This window comes from Zootermopsis nevadensis, unplaced genomic scaffold, assembly GCF_977971745.1.
Source record: "Zootermopsis nevadensis isolate Lab colony 2312 unplaced genomic scaffold, Znev_1.0 Znev_ptg000024l, whole genome shotgun sequence".
Lineage (NCBI taxonomy): Eukaryota > Metazoa > Arthropoda > Insecta > Blattodea > Termopsidae > Zootermopsis > Zootermopsis nevadensis.
Genome location: NW_028259156.1, coordinates 16976200 through 16993857, shown reverse-complemented (window position 1 = coordinate 16993857; position 17658 = coordinate 16976200). Strand labels below are relative to the sequence as shown.

The 17658-nt window shown below is 38.4% G+C and overlaps 1 protein-coding gene and 1 long non-coding RNA gene across 5 annotated transcripts in view; one reads left to right on the top strand and one right to left on the bottom strand.

Annotated features, from left to right (window-relative positions):
* The window catches only part of LOC110832032 (paired box protein Pax-6), a 106146-nt gene extending 89646 nt beyond the window's left edge, over positions 1-16500 (bottom strand). Inside the window, exon 1 of one of the 2 annotated variants that reach the window (XM_022068649.2) lies at positions 16421-16500. The gene's annotated coding sequence lies outside the window, so the exon portion shown is untranslated. Of the gene's footprint in view, positions 1-3488; positions 3593-16420 lie in introns of those variants that run through there. The other variant, XM_087355554.1, reaches the window with a different exon arrangement.
* The window catches only part of LOC110832028 (uncharacterized), a 226817-nt gene that overhangs the window by 149920 nt on the left and 59239 nt on the right, over positions 1-17658 (top strand). For 2 of the 3 annotated variants that reach the window (XR_002543800.2, XR_015537016.1), the window contains exon 4: positions 15719-15762. The exons of the other annotated variant lie outside the window; for it this stretch is intronic. This is a non-coding gene — a long non-coding RNA (uncharacterized LOC110832028). The remainder of the gene's footprint in view (positions 1-15718; positions 15763-17658) is intronic. 3 annotated transcript variants of the gene reach the window in all.

Below are 17658 nucleotides of genomic sequence, written 5' to 3'. Positions count from 1 at the left end.
TGGTGGAGGTTTATCGCGATAAAGAGAGGGGGCATATGGGGGTGTATAGCGTACGGTTGGGTAACCGCGTGGAACCGCGAGAGATGACCAATCGCACAAAGCGTTGGGAAATTACAATGGAAGTCCCAGCAAGTCTGCTAATTGACGACTTTCATATACTCCGGCAAATTACAACACGTAAGGTTCGTTCGGGCCCCCCGTATTCAAGAACTGATGACACCCAGTTTCACTAAAATTACTGCTACTAAGTTTAGGCGAAGTTAGCAAGAACTATAAATTAATAATTGTTTAAATTTCTGTGATCCATTTATGTGCGTAATTTCTACTAGCACCGGTTCGGACTGGGTGGTTCAAAAGATGGCTGTCTTCTGGGTTTATCGCCGTGTAGAAGTTTACCGACGTTTCAGAGGTCCTTGCTACTTTTGTGCCGCCAACATTAGGGGTCACCATCGCCTTGATGATGGAGGCAGAAATCACGTCTGAAACGCTGGTAAACGTCTACCAGACTACACGGCGCTAAACCCAGAAGACAGCCATCGTTACGTACTCACGGCAGTGAAAACCTCAAATCTTGATGGGTTATATTAAATTTATGAGATTTCTGGACCTTACAGCGGCGATTATGAAGATCACAGCGTTTTGGGGTGTTGGGTTTGATCTCAAAGAAGATGACCGACGTTTTATATGTTCATCATCATCGCCGTGATGATGGAGCTTGTCGAAAATGAATAATAACAGACCTTTCATGTATTCTGTTCAAAATGGACAGGATTCATCTGTTTCAAAACGGGACACACAGGCGTGTTCTGTAAATACACTAATTTCTTGACTAGCCGAGTAACTGTCAGCTTTTCAAGGAAGTCTTAAGTCTTGTAGAATTTGTTTGAATTTTTTTTAACATTCTGTCGAGAGGGATGGTTTTAGTAATCCAAAGTTTTGGCGTGCTGAAGTTCCTTCTTTGATTTATACATGAAAATACTAAATTATTGAGTACCTGAAGATGTCTTAATGTCTGTTTTAGATAAGTTTACTACTCAAAAGCTGTGTCTGACTTGATTGTTAATGCACTTCCGGTTGGTGAAACAAAACAATGGGCAAAGTGTGTGAATAATCAGAGGCAATGCGATAAATAAATAGCATCACTACTTCCGGTAATTATCCAGAATATCTGCTTTGTGTTTCTTGAAGTAGCTCTGTAAGATGATGGTTATAAATTATTTATGCAAAGTGTAATCATTGACCGTAAAAGAACATGTTAAATTTTGCTGATGAAGTTTAAAGGAACGGGTTCCTTGTGTATGACCTGTAATTTCAACAACGTTAGATATTTCTATTTTGTTTTTATTCTTTCCTGGAATCACGCCTTGGTTTGTTGTAGTAATAACATTTGAAAAAATCGTCAATCCCTTTATGCATTATACCGTGCTTTTGTAGCCACGAAACAACAGCGGAAATAGATCGATTCATGTATTCGAAAATAACTCGTTTAACTCACATTGACTCTTGGCAAATTCCTAACAGACAGGCAGACGAGGAGTTGCGAATCTTTGGCAGCATTTTTAGAATAGTGAAAGGCACATGCTGATTTATTTATGTGCAAGTTAATTTACGTTTATTAACCATAACCATGTAGAATATTTATGTTTTTAAGCTTAAAAATTGTAGTCTGAAGGATTGAACTTACACTGTACCTTGCAAATCAGTAGCAGCCAAGGACTAAACAAACTGACACATGCGATCATATTCATTATTTAAGGTTTCAAATATTACCTACAGTAAACATGCGAAGTAAATTTGTTGTCGTATAAAAAAACACAAGAATAAACTTACAGGAATAAAATACTGCAAGTTGCATAAGCCATGCATAATGGGGCTAGTTCTATGAGGCAGGGGGGAATAGGGCTTCTGGACAAGTAATCTCAACGTAAGATGCCCCTTATACACTCTTTAATGACGTGTTTCTTTTACACTGAAACTTACGCTTATCTTTGCATTTGAACAGACTGATTAGCTCGAAGGGGCATAGTCACTAAGCCAGCCGAGAAATTTCCGCCTTTTATAGAATCCGAAGGTGAATTACAGTGTTTATAAGAGCCAAGTCACCTCGTCCTACCCTGAGCCTGATTAATCCAATCCACACCCTTCCACTCGATATTCCAGAAGGTCCATTTTAATCTTATAACTTTTCGGATGATGGTATAGGTCATAATTTTACCGCCGTGAAAACCACAAAACTCTTACAAAATTTTGGTAGGGAAGATGTCGCTTAAGAGAACTAAGCTTGAAGGCCTATAGGTTAATACTACTAGGATGGCGTAAGGCGCAATAAGACATAAGGTGTGAATGTGTGAACTGTGTTTGATTCTCCTAGAATGGCGATCTTCTGTGAACACGGTGATAAAGTTTAATGTTACAAAGAGTGGCAGGTTATTTTCTGTTCATCTTAGTATTTTTCAAGGAATAAATTGCGCAGTGTCATTACCCATAAAAGTCCATTATAAAATATGAAACGTTTGTCAGTGTCACCTAGTTACGCGTTCAGTTGTGGTGCGCTCAGTTGTGTAAACATTACCCCATTTTTTCAAAGAAGAAATTAATCCCTGTTAATTAAGGAAAAGTTTTGAGAACCAGCCTCTAATTTCGGTCGACGTATCTGGAAATAAAATGCTTTCAGAATTCGTGATCAAGGTGAAACTAATTTAAATAACATTAGACTACTGGAACCTGACTTTTGGATTCTCACTTAATAGCATTGGGGCGCTGCATGCAACGAGTTATCTCCGGTGCAGTAAGTGTATCGTTCCACTCCGTCCCTCTTTATAATGGCAATATTGCATGGAATTGTGACCGCAAATATCAGATGTAATGTGGAAATTTGGGGCGCTAGATGAAATCTGTACAGACCTATTAATGTTAAGCTAATTTTACGAATGCAAGCCTTAAAGCCTTACATGGAGAGTGAGGCAGGCGACAGGGCTGTCATCTGGTGGCTTTCCCGTGAATTATTCCTCTTAAGGATTGTTACGGACAGACATCACCTTTCTTTTTACTCGAATAGCGCACAAAACACAATCATCTTGCGAACACTCCGGTATCGTTAAACGTATTCATTGCACACGTGCTACGTGCTCTGTCATCCAAACCTCCGTTTTCATATGATCCAAACGATTCCAAGTTTACAAACCTTAGGTTTCTTGATACTGACACTTCATTTATTAGTGGATAAAAACAAAGAACATGCTGATGGTTGCCTTCTGGGCCTTTGCGCCGTATAGTCTGGTAGAAGTTTACCGACGTTTCAAAGGTCCTTGCTGCTTCCATCACCAGGGCGAAACGCCACTGAAATATCGGCTGCACGGCGCAACGTCCCAGAAAACAGCTACCTTCATGCTCGCTGCCCCGAAAACCTGAAATCTCGCGAAGGAGACGCGTGTTTTGGGCCACGGAGTTGAAACTGAACGGTCGACGAACAAGGAGGTCTACTGTACCTGGTGCCGATGGGCGGCGAGTCTCCCTGTGTTCGCCACGGCATCGCGACTGCAAGTCCGAACATCCTGTTCGCCCAACAACACACAGCCACTGTCCTGTCTATTTTTTCCTCTGTGTTTAAACAATACTAGTGTGTGCCTGTCACTCCATATGGGTTGTGTGGCCTATATTTGTAGACGGCAAGGTATTAATTACGATATACCCTCCTACTACCTTTTGCCTTATTTTCCTCCGTACCCCACCCTCTGCTTTACTCCTCCCTCATATAGTTCTTCTTTCCTACCCCTTTCTTTGATGTCGCCCTGTGTCCGGTTGACTTTTTGACTTCATGCGCCATCTGTGAGCACTGCACTTCCATATTTGAGCCTAATATTGAGAACAGATACACATCTCTGCCTCCTCTCCACCTGCAGTACAAAATTCCTAATACTTAATAAGTTTGACTCTTTTTTTAGCGGTAAGTCTACCTGGTGATGTTGGTCTTCTGCGGTGTAGCGCCTTGTGGACTTGTAGATGGATCCAAACTTTTCAGGGAAGAGTCTGTCTTTAATTGAATAAAAATTTACTTGGATATTATCCATCGTCTAGTAATAAAACGTAAAAAACGTAAAACGACGTTTCGGAGATGGGGCTCTATCTCCGTCTTCAGGTTCCTACTCAGTTGGGCCCACTAGATAGAGCTAATCCCTATCTCCGGACCTTTTTTTTCTAAGAAACGTCGTTTTACGTTTTTTACGTTTTATTACTAGACGATGGATAATATCCAAGGAAATTTTTATTCAATTGACTCTTCACCATCGTCAAGAAGTTTTAGATTTGATAGTCTGTCTTTAGTTTCGTTTAATACAGACGTGAAACTTTGTCTTTCAGATCGGGGAAAGAACATGGATTGAGTGTGTTTCAGATCAAAGTGCCGGGGAGACTATTTGGACTTGAACTGAGAAGGAAGTTACCGAAAAGATGAAGAAACCTGTATAATGATAGCCTCGTAGTTTGTAACCTTAGTGTTACGGTAATTTACAGGGGGAGATGGACCGAAAAATATCATGCATGGGGTAAATGGGAAATGTGTATCACATTTTGGTCCACTTGAGCGACGCAGGTTTAGTTGAGAAAATAATTTTGTACTGACAGTTTGAAAAATGTGTAATGTGGGTGTGTACACTGCAGGTTCCACGGCAATAAAAGTTTTGATTCGGTAAACACTAAGCAACTGCCAAGATATCCTACACCGTGGATTTGTGAAAGTTATTCCGTTGACCAACAGCAGTAAGTGTAGATCTATTGCCAGAGATAATGAGATTGCAGTCTTAAAGATAAAATTAAACTGGTACCACTGAAATTTTAAGTTTAGGTTTGCTGATTATGATTACAGCTTAATATTAAACAGATTCTCTTTTCGAATCTTGGTCGATTACCATGATTGAGTTACTCTTGAAATTTATATTATAGACAGATCACGACCACCTATTTTCATTTTTCCTGTCATATTATTTATTATTAGTCAGTTATTAGACATTATGCGTTCTTAACCCGTACAGTAAATGAAGAATTATTAAATAAATTAAGAAATAAAAGGCGTATTTTAGTCTTTACGTATAAATATTTTTTCAGGACACGTATCAAATATATACCTCGTTCGTAACTTGAAAAGTGTTCTTTTAATCGGAATTGTGGCATTACTTTGCAAGATATTGTTCGGTTAAACGATAACAAGTGTTCTAAGCCCTCCATGCTTTCTAATGTAAGTTAATGTCTTATACACACATTCAGAAAAGACACTGAAAGTTTCCGATGGCTTTCTTCCGTCTTGTAGTATTCCACGTCATTATATTAAAATTCCTGCATAAGGACAAGTCAAAAACGTTGTAATGGGACAACCTGTTCCACCACTTAAGAATTTCATTACACGTGCCTTTCATGAAACATAACTAATAAGCTTATCTCGACACACATAATTTATGATAGTTTATACTACTACAATATAATTATATCACGTGCATTTTAATTAATCAGCTGCACATAAAGATCTACACTTTATAAAAACTTCTAACCGCCATTTTCTCCTCCTCTCACCCCCCCCCCCCACACACGCAGCCTGTTGTGTTACCACCTCATATCTTATGTAAATATAATACATATTAATAGAACTTAGTAGCAGATAATTTTAGAATAATATGAGAGAGGTGAAAGTTATTAAATCTGGAGCAATGTTGCGCGCCATCTGCTTGGAGAAACCACCTTGTGTCACTGATACAATATTAGCGACACCGTTTCGTTTAGCAAAGGCGTCTTCTTTCGTGTGCATATAGCATCTTTGGTTGGGTGGATGAGAACTGGGCAGGTAGGTGGATCGTCCTTAAGTATTCTGGCAGAGTCACTGATCTATATAAAACAGGAGCGAAACACTGAGCCCAGGCTTGGCTGTGGGAGGTGAAATCTGTCTGCGATTGATATTAGACTGGGTGAAAATGCAAGCGAAATATTTCTGTGGCACCGTGAATCGGTATAGAGTTTGACTAATTCCATGTAGGACAAGCTGATAGTCCGTCAGCTGGTCGGGAAATTTCTCATCATGCATGGTCTTCGAAAGTTTGTTACGGTGTTCACAAGAGACTACCAGTGTACCCTATCGTGAGTTAAATGAATCCAATCAACATTCTCAGAACCGATTAATTTAAAGCCCATCTTAATTTTAACCTCCGGTGTACTCCTGGGTTGTATGTTGCCATCGTATCATGACTTAAAAATTATAAACGCAAATTACGAAGCTTTTTAATACGTAATTTTGTTCATCCTAAAGTTACGTCTCTTTTAGGGTTGAACCTACGTCATTCTAGTTTCAAATTTTGTAACAGCCTGTAGTTTAGAAAATGTTGGTTGCATACGAATGTGGGCGCTGGGGTCAGGAGCGGCTATCCGTCTCGCTGATTGATACGTCCAGTCGGAGCCGTCACATCTACATTCTGGTGGGAGCTCGTCTAGTAAACAAACCACAGATTGATCACTGCATTTCAACCTTTTGCACTGGAGGTAAGTGATTACACGTTCCAAATTGATTTCCTAGAAGGCACTGGCCTCGTGGTGCGGGTTTCTTGAGCGCGTTTGTTCTGATGTCATCCTCCCCTCGTTCTTAATAAGCCGTACAATATTATTTGAATCTGTGCCTTGATAAAAGGGACAAATATTGGAATGCCTCATTTGTAAATTAAATTAATCTGCGTATCACAGGATCGGGTGTGTCTGGCCGAAAGGTGTAGCCAGTTATTGCGTTTCTGTTCTGCGAACAAAATTTTCTCTGGATCGGAGAGCTCAGCGAAGGCCTCTTATCCCCTTGGTGTCACCTGCCTTTTCTACATTTCTTCTCAGAAAATATTCATTATTGACTTTTCAGAGTGCAGAATTATATTATTTCGGAAGAATCTGAGATATTTCAGGAAAAATTACAGCCTCTAATTTGAGTCAGAAAAGAGGAAACCGCCTTAAGAATTTCCACCTGTCATTAACTGTCCTATACCATTTAACAGCGAATCGGAACAGATGGATGGATGGACGTAACGACTTTCTGGTTTACGTTTATTTTATTTACTGCGTGCAAGGAACGCTTAGAAAATCATAAATTGGCCTTAATTCGATAGTTACTGTATGGTTTTGTAACCTAGTCAAATTGAAATGCTTGTGCAATAATAAGGTTTAATTGAATATCTGCGTTAACCAAGTAATCGGCAATACATTTGTGTAATTATTGAATTTTTTATATCGTTTGATGCTTATAATTAAGGCAGCTTGTAAGCTAAGTGTATTAATTAAACACTAAATCAAAACGAGTTGTAGGAAGCTTTGAAATTATTTCATCATTTATTTTTATTTCTCCTGAATCCCATTCACAAAGCTAAAGAATTTTAAGTGCTTAATTTTTGTGATTTAATTGTCAAGGTCACTGGTTTTTACTATGTTGATGGCCTCAAAGGCTTGGACAAGTTCCCCTTGGCTGTTGTGTTATAATAACTGAAGGAATTTCCTCGCTTCAAGTTAATTGAGAGCAATAAGTGTCACACAGAACTGTCTAATCGCAAGCTGAAACAATCAAGAACTGAAATATATAATAAAATACAGGTCAATACACAAAACTATATTTGGGTGTTAAAATTTAAAATTTTAACATTTAAATTTTAAATTTTAACACCCAAATATAGTTTTGTGTATTGACCTGTATTTTATTATATATTTTAATCCAAAACACAAACATGACGCATGTAAACCTTAAAATCAAGAACTGGTACAAACGCTCATCACATGAAATGTTGATGAATGCAGATAGGAGTGAATATTTACAACTTTGTTCTCAAAATATTACAGATTTTGATGAGTAAGTCCCAGAAGAGCTTCTGTAAGACGAAATGTTTGCTTCAGTACTGAAATATACACAATCTTAACTCCCGAAATATTTTGCCTCTCTTTAAAACGAGAAGGTCTTAAGCAAAGAAATATGACAACGCGTATCAGGTAGGATTGCAAATGCAGGCCACTTATGTTAAACCGGAAGTTTATTGGTTTTCTTGGAAAGTGCAAGCTACTTAATTTCACTGTTTTTGATGTCAAATGAGACAGAGAGGCGATCATGAATAATAAGCAAACAGACGCTGGGACGTTGGTTAGAAGAATTGCGGGAGTATAAGAAATACTTACGATAGCTTGTAACCAGATCGAGATCTGAGTCGGTTACTTCCCGAATAGGCCTGCAGTCTAAATACGTATATAAGATAGCGCGTGATTAGGCAGTTTTGAAGGTGACGTGTTAGCCGCAGAAGAGGAAGTTGCTGGCATGCGAACCTCACCCTAACAACTAGTGTCAGAATCACTGTTTTCACTCGCCTTCTGGTTCTCATTCCATTGAAATTTGGAGTCTAAAAGTGTCAGGGGAATCAAGTGTTTTGACAACACTTTGTGGGTCAGGACCGAACTTATGACCCCGATAAAAACAAGTGTCAGAGGTCGGTCCTGCCCTGACCCTTAACTTTGTCAAATTCATAAGGGAGAACCACTGAGACCTGTTTGAAACAGGGTGGCTGTGTTCATCAGGGCGATAACTTATTGCCCTTATGATAGAGGAAGCAAGGACCTCTTAAACGTTCGTAAACTTCTAACAGAATAAACAGCGCTACAGCCCAGAAGACAGCCAACTTTTTAACCCACCATCATGAGAACCTGGAATTTCAGTAATTATAAATTGTTTTTAGTATTTTATTATTTTGTTTCGTAAAGGGTTAATTTAACATGAAGCGGAAGTTTTATTTGTAAGAAATGAGTAGCTTTCTGGACTCGTTGACTTTGACAAGGTTAAAGCAGGCACCCAAGTTAAGATGATCATGACCACTTATTCTTTCGTTATTTTTCGGAGCCTACACCCTCCTCTAAAAACTGTCACGTCAGTTCATTATCGATGTTTGGACAGAGGTCAGAGGCTGCCGATTCCTCTATGTCGTTTGCGCCGAAGATGAGGCAGGTATCTGCCGGTAAGATGAAGAGGATGGTCCACTTTCCAGCCTCTTCTGATACTTAACATGGCTACATTTATTTTTTACCTCCATTTTCTTGTAACCAATTGAGAGCCTAATTTTATTCCTACGTTTTTATTTAATCCTTTACCTTTCCTTTCTTTTACTCTGCCTTTCTTAAGTTTGTCGAGTTCATTTCTGCTGCTGCTGTTTTATGCATTACTGGTTTAAGTGACACATTACTGGAGGTTTAGAAGTCCGATAAATTAGTATTTCTTTCGTATTCCTTTCATTTTGATATTACATTCGTTGACTGAAATGTGCTGGTAATTTTTGTTAAGTTTAATTTAGAAGTGATTTCCTTCGTAATGGAGAAGTGAGAAGTGCAGCCATGATTTTTGTTGGTAATTTTGAAAGAAAGAAGCCACTTGAGAGACCTAGACATAGATGTTACGATAATATTAAGATGGATGTTAAATTTTGAGGATGTGGACTGAGTTGATGTGGTTTAGGGTGCGCATTCCTTTGAGCGATTCGTCTATATTTCTACTCTGCAATTGCCTGTGACTTCCACATGCGACATGTGTCACTGTTGCTTAATGTGCAGCACGCTGTCAGTTTTACTTACGAGGCAACACCGGTTTACCTTGTAGAAACAGCTACAGTGCTTGGAATGGGAAGACGACAAATATCCCGCGTAACCGAACGGGATGCTTCAGGATCTGTTACCAAGTGCTGTAACTGCTTTGCATCGTCAGACAGAAGAACAACGTAGAGTCCTGGTGTGAAATGATTGATTGATTGATTGATTGATTCTTACGATATTTAAAGGCATTGATTCGATTTAAAACGTCATACAGCCTGATGGTAAAATGATTATAAAGCGTAAGTGAGGATTTGAAGGGATACTGTAGCAACCTGTTTTACCGATCGTCACTGTCGAGTGATAAAGCACTCCTGCTTCATGTTCAGGATATCCTGGGTTCGATTCGTCACATGAAATCTTATAACCCTGACTGAGATTTTCGTATTTTTACACAGGCAGTCGAGATAAATTCTTAAATAATCGATTAGTAGACACCTAGTCGGCTTCCTTCCACATTCTGCCCAGTTCATTTTAGTCTTTCCATATGATCGATGGTTTTAAAAAAAAATCTTTTTTTTTTTTCTTTTTAGAACAGAGGATCAAGGAAAATATTGAATCCAACCAAACATGAGAAAATTAATTAAAGATATTAGGTCTATATGACGATGGACTTGTCCTGTTAATTTATTCATGTCTGTTCTGTGCTTTGCTGTTATGTTATGTTACGTTATGCCATGTTGTGATTTATGTTATGTTTTGTTTCACGAGGAGGCTATTATGTAGCTCAAGTGAGAAGAAATAAATGTGTACAGAGTGTTGATTATGAAACCAGTACAAAGCTGTGTCCGTTAGTACTAACGCGAAGTGACGTCCTTATTCGTGAGGCCTTTGTATTTTCAAGCAACAAACCAGAAGTTTAACAATAACATTTTCCTATTAAGCATCCGCCCGATTACTCAGAGCGAAAAGAATTCGAAAGTCACGTCCTCAACAAAATAAAGTGACAGAAACATACAAATACTGCGCTGTTCTCTATAAAAGACTAATTATAATTATAATTATTGCATCTAGATTCTCATGAATATCATAAAACGGTAAGATTTCAGATTCTTATGGTTGCGAGTATGAAGATGACTGAATCTTGGGATGTTTTGCTGTAAAATATGATATAGTTTACCAACGTTTCAGAGATGCTTTCTCCCTCCATCATCAGGGTGAATCTCCGACCTGATGATGGAGGCAGCAAACACTTATGAAACGTCAGTAAATTTCCACCAGACTGCACTGTGCAGTATCCCAAAAGACAGCAATCTTTAACATAAAAATTAATAATTGGGGAAGATAGGGGTGGAAGGAGATCTCCTTCCCTCCCCCTGTCTTGAAGCTAACCCGGCGTCGCCTCTGGATTAAGTTTATTGTCTACACCAAGACCCTTTTTATCTCGCTTCTGTTATGATACATATAATTGCTTTCTTTATCCTCATTATCGTCTTTAACCTCCGAGTCATGAAATGTTGCATGCATCCCATTTTAATAACAAGGTAATGTTATGTTGGAGTTGCAAGATTCACGCAAGATCATTGCCAGCTCTGTTTGAAGAAAACTTTTTAAACTCACAAAAACAGAGAATGTTGTCAGCTTCTTATAGTCTTCGGAAACCTAGTAATTGCGCGTGTGTAAGTGCCATTGTCACTCGGCACGTATTTCTACACGCGTTTTGTGCCCGCGCAAGTTCACCATTACCACTGTTTATTTCGCCAGACGTGTTTCAAATGTTTTCCGCCCCACACACATACACCTGCCGCAGAGCGCGTGTAATTTGGACAGTTTCACTTTACAAAGAAATCGCTCCGAGCTGTCTATTCGTGTGGACGTCATGTTCTCTTGTACTGGTCTCAGTACATGTTTTATGTCACTTAAATTGTGGGAGTTTTGGGGAAACTTTAGCAATTAGAGCTTTAATCTATACTCACCCACCTCTGTACACTTAATTAAAAAAAACATTTTAAATGGGATTGGTTCCTGTTTAAGTAATACGCGTATTTTAATACTTCCCCTCCTACAGTTTCTTGACGCAAATCGATTAATTGATTTTATTGTCTAATTTTCCCCACGTTACGTTTATTGACGTCTTTTTGGCACTAACTTCTGAGGAAGCTACTAGGAGCCACTTGATATGTTGTAGGCCTATCAGAATACGCGTAGAGAGACATTAAAAACTTTTCGAGGACAACAGTGGCTCTAATCCCATCCCGGCTATTTTCATTCCACCAAGAAACAATAAGATTAATTTTCTGGGACTCTGTAATGATCCTGCTCGTGTCATATCTGACTCACTTGCTATTATCAGTACAATTACATACTACACAGTCCATGTCCCATTTTACCGTTTGCCTGATCCGAAACATTAAAATACACGGGCTTCTGACATGAAATGTGCATGCCATTAATTTATACAGAATTTATTAAAACATTTTACAGCTGGAAGAAGGAAAATAATTACCGAATCTCTTCAGTTTGTTATCTGTAATTCGCGTGTGTGTATCTATCTGTTGAGTTTCAGCGAGGCAAGCCTGCACAAAATTGCAATTGTCCAGAAACTCCCAAGGGATCTCCATTCTGGAACGATATCCGTAACTTCTGTAGTTGGCTCAGCGTTGTTAAGGAGGAACGGTCAATATATTTCCACACACTTAATGACTGTTTTGCTTCGAAAAGTTTGGCCCTGAGGGGATTCAGATAAGCGATGTCAGAGCGGAAAGGAGCGAAATAAAATGGGAAAGGAAACCCCACAAATGCAAATACGATAATTACAGAGTTTTAATATCCGCGCGCTGAAATATCGAGTGGGGTGTCGCATGAGACGTGGGCCTAATTATGGGGTGCTCGCACTTTGCTGCATATGGATGAGTTGCCTGTTGATTATAGGCCTATGGGGAGACAAACTGTGACACACGAAACTTCCCTCTCAAAAAAAAAAAAGAATATGTGGTTCAGCCTGTAGAAACTACTTCTGATAAGAAATTATGTCGCCTGATTTCTCTGTAATGTTTCAGTCTATATATTTAAACTCGCTGAAACTGTAACGTGGAAATTATATAAGTAAATAAAGTTTTTAATTTTATTTGTGCAATACCTTTATGTTATTCAACAGAGTATTTAAGTTTTATCCGTCGAAAAAAAAAAACACTTATGGAATACACAAATATAATATTATATTTGCGTGTTTCAAAATTGTATGTTAATTTAACTCAGACGTCAAGTTGGCGGCACTAAGAAGTTTCGCGATCCGCACGTAAGTAAGAAATTATTGAATTACGGAAGTCACCTAGTAATGTTTAGAAAATGAAATTCATGATAGGCCGGAAAAGCAATTCGTAAGGGAAAATAAGTGTGTGTAAAATTTGGTGAGGACACATCTCGCAAAGCGACTAAATGGAAGGGTAATTATTGGGCTGGATCTTAGAGAAACAGATTGAGAGGTTAGAAGGCGACGGAACTGACGCAGGACCGTGTTCAGAAGCGGTGTCTGATAGCGGTGTTGAACCTTTGAATTCTACTACAAGAATCGTAAGAGGGAACTTGCATTACGAGAATGTAGTCTGAGAGCCAATTAGCGAGGCTACCTGACACCTTCGTAATATAAACTGCTGGGAAGCTACTACCCGCGTCTTTTTCTAAAAATAATTGTTTTGTCGCAGCTCCAGATAAGGTAATCTCAGTCGATATTCGGCTTGATGCATAGCGCGTATAAGAAGCAAACGAACATTATTCACACCTCTGGAGTGCTCCTACAGGTGTCGGCCACTGTCGGCTGTGTCTGTCATTTTAATGAGACAAAACCAACCTATCGTACTTTATTAGGTTACTCTGAAGGCGGAACACTACATCCGCAAGGTTAGGACTCAGCAGGTTAGTTGAGCGGCAATTCTCCAGACTCTTAACATCGTTCTACGACATTAGAGTTTTGTCGTAAATTTTGGAAGGAAAGCCTCAAAGGAAGAGACCACTCGAACGACCTAGGCGTAGATGGGATGATAAAGTTGAAGTAGATCTTAAGAATGCTTCTTTCCTATTAGGTCTGAATCGCTCCCTGAACACCGTATTTTAATATCTTCCTTCAGCATCAATACAAATAAAAAGGCAAAATTATAATTCTTAGTAAGTCTAGTTCAATCTTATTTCTCACACGTTCTATTGAAGACTGTTTATAAAATAAACTCACAACAGGCGTGCTAATGCAGGTTCATTCAAATTAGGTTTTGGGAAAATTTAATATTGATTCATATTGGTGCAGTAGGCATATAATTTCTGGGTTGCAGGAATGCTCAAACTTAGCCCCTTCTAGCATGCAACCAGTCTCCTTATCTACTGAGGCGCGTATTGATGTATACTTTCAGCAAGAAATATTGTCCTTGCAATCAATTTTATTTACAGGGACGCTGGAAATGAATCTTTGCGATTTACAAATATAAAATTTATTCAGATAGTCCTACATATCAAAAGCGGATATTATAAGACCAGAGTAGAACAGAATTAGAAATCGCACTTCATTATTTCTGCACCTTGAAATTTTACTTTTATTAAAATAAACTCGTATTTATTTGTAGCAGCTTCATCTGTTGTGTCTGAGTTAGTAAACTGTGGTTCGCGTCAAGAATTCGCGAAGTTTAATTTTTAAAATCTTCTATATAGTTTTATTCGCAATGAATTGTCTTTGCGGGGTTATAACACACAGGTCTATATATATTCCCTTTGTAGAAGACATCTTGTTCATTCAATCCATTTAAATTTATGACAAACTCTTGAGAACATCCGATGGGTTTGAGAAGAATGTGAACTATTTTTCAATAACTTAACTGATTGTATGATATCAGAATAGAATAATTTGTAATGGATAATAAAATTAATTGGAACGGTTAGTAACCGTCACAGAATGGAGTCACGATTTTTGCAATACGAAGCTCAGGTTTCGTAAAATAAAAAATAAAAAATAAATAAATGAAACATAGAAATAAATATAGGTGGGGCAGTAGTAATTGGTGTAATTTGGACAGTCATGATGCCTCGGAGGCACGGACTTTTGTTAAAAATAAAACACACATGTGGCATGATCGCGCAGAGGATGGGCTTGTGGGGGGCGTGTGCCCTTAGGGTTGGGGCCCATGTTAAGGCTGTAGACGCCGTTTTAAAAACAAAATTTAAAACCATTAAGGCATTATGATTCTGTCTGATATACGAACAATAACGTTACATACTACTGTTAAAGTGGTCTATAGTAATCAGCGAGAGACTGAAATGCTTCAAATACAAGGAAAGCGGGCTCCTTCTTAGATTGAAACCGAAGGTCTTATTTAATAGTATTATGAACAAATATGTCAGTCACTTCTTTATATGTAGATTGCAGTCAGCTTCGTGCGGGACACGGACAGCTGTTTCAGTTCCATGTATCAGGGTTTCGTCCGCCTGAAATTTACTTGATTTGGTCCTCGTTTTACGTAATGGCTTCAATAATCCAAGCTGCTGGTTACACCGCACAATTATTAAAGTAAAATAAATGTTCTTCATACTGTTGGCTGTCGTGCGAAATACTTCGGTCACGCGACCGAGTCCACGGTCGTCATGGCGACGCTTTCCAACCTTCACTTGCCTAATAACCTGTTTTTCAATGTAACAGTGCAGTATCGGCTACCAAAAGGACATTTGGTTAAGTAATTAGAAATTAGCTTCACTCTCTTTTAGCCTTTGTTCAATAGGAATTGCACGCGTGCGTTCTTATACACAAAATTTCAAGAAAGAAAGAATGAAGTCACTTGTAAAGATGGCGCAGTGTCGAATAAAAGGACTAATGATGAATTGGAAGGAATGCAGAAGGAAGCAGTCGTGGTCTAATTTAAGGCATTACCCCAGCGTTTGGACGGAGGGACTGAAAAAAATCTCGAAAAATCTCACTCAGGGTTGTCTATTTTTTGGGCGTCCCATTTATGAAGCTTCTTATGTATTTATCTCCATTGTACTGTTACTTATATCTCGTGGGTCCACAAATTCTGAACTCTTTGTCCCGGGTGTAAGTATTTTACAGAATATTTGTGATTTTGTATAACCTAACCTCACTCATGGAATTTGATGATTTTTTTTTCTTCAGATTCTTGTCTGTTGTCGCCAATCACTCTGCCGAGAGTTCACTTGGTAAGTAACAAAAATTATTGAAACCACGCTTGTAAATCATATTTCATATCTAGTCTGCCAATATTTTGTACAGTAAGCCCTCTTTTGAGAATATTTGTACCGGTAAATTTTTGTTTTTCTTGCGTGATAGATATTCGGTGTTAAAATCGGGGTTGAATCAAAGTTTTGCTTAAAATGCCATTGCACGACAGCAGATACCAAATCATTAAATAAACTATCAGAAATAGGAATTACTGATGGAAATTGTTTCTGGTTTGTAAATAAAACTACTAATAGCTTACAGTTAAAAGTTATTGAATAAAATATGTTATTACGTTCAAGAAAATGTAAATTATGTTTTGTATTATAAAATAGAAGGACATATTATGCCAGATTTTTTAATCATAGAGTAATTCCCCCTCCTCCAAAAAATTATAATCTAAAAAATGCCACTAATTTGCAAAAATCTGTATTCACTGAAGATTGTATAGTGTGATATTTCACGAATCGATATACTGAATACTGTGGAACAATAATCTCCATGTAAACAGGTGCATAATTTATGTCTTATGATTAAATTGAAGGATATTTAAATATATACTTTAGGTCTACAACAAATAAGACAGGTTTGCGATAAAGTCTACCACAAATCGATAAGTAATGAAGATCAGAAACTCACCTTAACGATGGGTTTGCTGTGAGTGGCGTAGAGTCCCGTGAGATCACTATCAGTAGAAATACACTCACCAAAGCCACACTGACAAATGTCTCACTGCAATGCCATAAGTTCACGATAAATGGTTAACATTGTCTCTGAGAGCAACAGCGGCATATGTCTGGATCGCTTCCTGCTCATCGTTGTGACAAAGGTCGTGGAAACATTTCTGTTTACATCCAGGTGACACTCAACTCGAGTAGTCTTTTAAAATATATCTTGTCCTTATAGTTCTGTTCGGAGTCTGTTATCTGACGGATGTTTGTTTCGTCGTATATTTAAACAAATTCTCCGGTAGCAGAACCAAAATTTTCAACACCGCCATTATCAAAGATCCACGACCTTCAGTTATGTCCATCCATCTAAAAAAAACTATATTATTCTCAAAATCTAGTATCCAAATATATGTCTTAATGTTATCATCCCATTTTCTTCTCGGTCTTTCAAGTAGCTATTTTCAACGAGTTTCCTCATTAGAATTCAATTTCTGTCGATTACGGGTGACGATTAGAAGTGTGTTTTGAATTCAGTCAGCTCGGGACCCCAGTCTTTGCGTCTAGTTCGAAATTTTCTTCACATTGCAGTGTGTTGGATCATTTGACACGAGGGCCTGTTTCTTTAACTGCGTACACATATGCCACTTTAACACATATGCGTAAGTCATAGTCCGGTTCACCAATGACAGTTGCGCCCTTTGTGACGTCACGGGGATGTTCTGTCAACATGTCTGATGAGGATTATAGCGGCTCTAATGAAGTACACGCCGTTCGAATAACGGAAGACCTCTCTTGTATTTTGTGTGTGTGTGTGTGTGTGTCTCCGCCCCCTCCTACTTGCTTGCCCACGATTTTGATAGGCATCTTCTTAATTTTACAAGGTACCAGTAAGTGTCACAGAGCAGTTTATGTAGGAAAAACATTTTTTTACTTGAATTTCGGAGGTACCCGTTTCAAATTTGTAGCCTAGCCGAGTTTTTCATGGTTATTTTCAGCCCTTAAAGGCGAATGCCGGGATATTAATTTAAAATAGTCCACGATCTTATCTTTCAAATTCTTTTGTCACAATTGGCAGATGATGTTATAAATTCGTAGCTGAAATAAGTTAATGGCAAAGCCAATGAGGCAGGAATGTAAATGTCTTCTAGGACGTTGCTCCGTGTAGTCTGGTAGAAGTTTACCGACGTTTCAGAGGTTCTTACGCGA